Source organism: Pseudomyrmex gracilis, unplaced genomic scaffold (genome assembly GCF_002006095.1).
Source record: "Pseudomyrmex gracilis isolate BER0280 unplaced genomic scaffold, ASM200609v1 scaffold_604, whole genome shotgun sequence".
In the NCBI taxonomy this organism is placed as follows: Eukaryota; Metazoa; Arthropoda; class Insecta; order Hymenoptera; family Formicidae; genus Pseudomyrmex; species Pseudomyrmex gracilis.
The window spans coordinates 20,704-24,588 of record NW_018021188.1 but is presented as its reverse complement, the minus strand read 5'-3'; positions in this window follow the sequence as shown (position 1 = coordinate 24,588).

The following is a 3,885-nucleotide window of genomic DNA, read 5'->3' as shown; positions in this document are numbered from 1 at the left end:
CTGCACACCCCCCCCCCACATTCGTTCTGAGAATATATACCAAAGACTGGCGTATGCTCCTACCTCACTGGGGCAAGAGCCATAACAGCAAAGAAGAAGACGGGCTACTCCGCGAGTTCGATGTCGCGCGATGTAATGCCAAAAATATGTGTTATAGTTTGCGTTTGTTAATAATAAGAATGATTATCTTCATTCATCGCTGCTCTTGTCCCGATCAGTCGCGGTCGCAACAATCCGAGCTTATCTGGCTCGTCATCCGTGTACGTTGTGTTTATATATTTTTTTTTTTTTTGCGTCAATTTCGTGCGTTTGTTCGAGTCTCTTAGCGCGTGTAATTCCGAAATATTTAATGGCATATCTCTGTAGTTTTCCGAATATCGAATAAGAAATTGTAAATCTTGCCGAGAATTAATAACTGAAATATGTAATATTTTTACCGCGCTTCTTTTACCGTATGTATTATTTTCTCTGTTTCTTTCTTTTGTTTGTGCTGCCGATATCCGGCCGTTCTAAGGAAATACTGTCATTAAACTTATATGTTTTTCTTATTATTAAATGAACAAGTTTCTCTACCCTTATTTAAACACCGCCTCCTGAGCCCACGCCTCTCCGTTATCGGTATTAACTGAGCTGCCGAGTGACCTTGCCGTTACGTCAAAAATATTTGTCTGGATTCTTGGTGCTAATTAAAATTTTTTAGTTGGCGTGTAAACGCACGCCTGGCGCCCAACTATCGACTTTGGTGAGTAAAGAACTTTAGTTTTCTTTTTTTGAAAAAGACGTGCCGAAGTTGTGCGGCGCCTCCGCTACAACATCCAAAAACGAGGTGCCCGTCACAATATATATGTATACACATATATACTACGAAATAATTTTTTTCCTTCATATAGGATGCTGAATTTGCATCACATATATATGAAGGACCCCGCATACCCCCCTAACTAATATTTTAAAATTAGTTTAAAAGACTTATAGAGCCTGAGAGTAATCTCTACTTATCACTAATTGTTATTGTATTTTTGTTTTATTTTTGTGAGTGGCCCAACTTGAGGGGTTTACCCGTCAAACTGACGTTTATCAATGTCAGGCACACTTGTAGACGTAGCAATGCGTACTTATGTACGATATTCAAGGGACTAACTTAGTCTGACTTAGTAAGTCATTTGGCTAAGTTTGAGTAATAATGGGAAAGTTAGTTTTGGGTTAGGTATTTACCTGTGAAGACTAATCTAAGTCAATATCGGAGTAACTGCAGTAGTTGACTATTCATTCAAAAGTGAACTCACCTGAAAAAGAAGAGCAATAATTAGGGTTAGTACATTTTTTATACTTACCTGTTGTTGTTAGGACTAGCTCTGTCAATCTGAGTTAGGCGTGGTTTCTTTTGAATAGTCCGGTAGCTACCTGAAACTGAAAAGAAAAAGTTAGTATAAAGTTAGAAAAGTGAATTATTGCTGATACTTACCAAGTTGGTAGTCATCAGTAGTTAAACTGATACACGGAGTTTTGACCATAATTGTGTGTGTTAGGCACCTAACATCTGGCGCAGGCCCTGAAACTAACTTACTCGAGCGACTCAATTGTTGTTGAGACTTTGCCTAGCAAAGAGTTTGTAAATGCTAAATAGGTGGTGAAAGTATTTCGCATAATTCAGCAGATTTTATGTGTTTACAGTTTGAGTTAGTAATTATTGTAGAAACCCTTCAATGGCCTCCACGTGACTTGAAGAGGAGTCTGTGGCAGCCGTGCGGCTATGACTTCTCCAGGCCACCCCGTCCAAGACTTGTTTCCTAAAAGACAACGCCCCCTGTCACCGTTGCCTTTTGGGTCGCGGCAGGAGGAGGGGGCCATAGCTCTTCTCAAGCCGCTTCACTCTGAGGACTTGTACAATAGCGTGGTAAGTTCCCCAACTTGCCATCCCAAGTCCCCGCTCCCCGTGACCGAAGTCACGAGGGGTCAATACGTTGTTGACGAGTCCCTTACCCGCAACCAAGCAGCCCCATAGTCGAGGCTGGGTCCATGGGTCATGCCCAAGCCATGACCCCTCCACTCCGTGGCCGGGAGTCCGCCTCCAAGCCGAGCCTATTTGCTCAACTTGAAGGACTTGGGTCCCGGCCTAGTCCTGCTAGAGAGTGGGAGGAAGAACGAGTCTCCCCCTCTCTGCCGCTTGGGGGAGAGCTCTTTGGTGAAGCCTCCCCCCGAACCCGGCGCCTTTTGCGCCGCACCCTTGGACGACTGGGACCCAGCAACCTTGCGATCCCTGACCCCGGCCGAACTTCTCTTGGGAAGAGGGGGAGGCACCGCGTCGTCCCCACCCCTCTCTCCTTCAGTCTCCGGCCTCTCGCGGGGACCGGAGGATTCCTTACCTGGGACGGAAGCCGCAGCGGCCTCCCCCTTTCCACCCGCGGCAGGCTCCGTGCGCACAGAGGAGGTGGATGGGAGAAGAACATCCTCCTTTCGCTTTCCTCCGGCCATAACCGGGCCATGCCCTCCTCAGAGGAGAAGAGGTAAACCCCCTTCCCATCTTCTTCCCAGCCAGAGGAGTCTCCGCTGGACTCGGCACTTCGGACCCGCCGCTTTTTCCTTTTCTGTGGGGAAGGAACAGAGCCTGTCCGAGTGGGAGTCTTTTGCCCACGTTGCGATTGGCCACGAGTTGCTTTTGCTCACGTTGCGATTGCCCACGTTGCAATTGCCCACGTTGCGATTGCCCACGTTGCGATTGGCCACGAGTTGCTTTTGCCCACGTTGCGATTGCCTACGTTGTAATTGCCGACGTTGTGATTGCCCACGTTGCGATTGTCCACGTTGCAATTGCCCACGTTCCGATTGCCCACGTTGCGATTGCCTACGTTGCGATTGCCCACGAGTTGCTTTTGCCCACGTTGCGATTGGACACGCGTTGCTTTTGCCCACGTAGCGATTGTCCACGTTGCAATTGCCCACGAGTTGTTTTTGCCCACGTTGCAATTGCTCACGAGTTGCTTTTGCCCACGTTGCGATTGTTCACGCGTTGCGTTTGCCCATGTTGCGATAGGACACGCGTTGCGTTTGCCCATGTTGCGATAGGACACGCGTTGCTTTTGCCTACGTTGCGAGTGCCCACGAATTACTTTTGTCTACGTTGATATTGCCCATGTTGATATTGTCCACGTTGCGATTTCCTACGTTGCGTCTGCGCACGCGGTGAGTGCGCACGCGGTGAGTGCGCACGCAGTGCAGAAGCCCGATACTTTCACACTGTGTAGTAGGCGTGTAGGCACGAAAGAGGTGCGCCCCCCCAAGGAGGAGGCGCTCCGCCCCATCCCCTCGTCCCCCTCCCCACGTTGGTAAAATTACATATCTTTTGTAGATTAATTGGTCAAGATTATTTGCAATTCGAATATCTGATTTAAATATATACCACTCTAACGTGGGCAATAACAACGTGAGCAAAATCAACGCGTGGGCAATCGCAACGTAACCAATTGCAACGTGATCAGTCGCAACGTGGGCACAAGCAACTCGTGAGCAATCACAACGTGGGCAATTGCAACGTGGACAATTGCAACGTGGGCAAAAGCAACTCGTGACACTCGCAACGTAAGCAAACGGGACGCTCCCGCCCGTCCCCTCCCCACCTTCCTTGCCACGTGGAAACCCCGGCGCCCCGCCTGGTGGCTGTGTTCCACTTTGGGATGAGGGCGCAACTAGCGCCACCCATCCGGTGATTCAACGGCTGCCCCCGGCTCGCACACAATGTGCACTTAAAGGCAGCCCTACAGGATATGGCGAGGTGGCCATCTTCCCCGCAGCGGTAGCACGCTGTGCTCCGGTCTACCCCGGAACACATGCGTGCTACATGGTCGTACTCTAGGCACCGGTTGCCAGTGTGCCCAGTTTTGACTC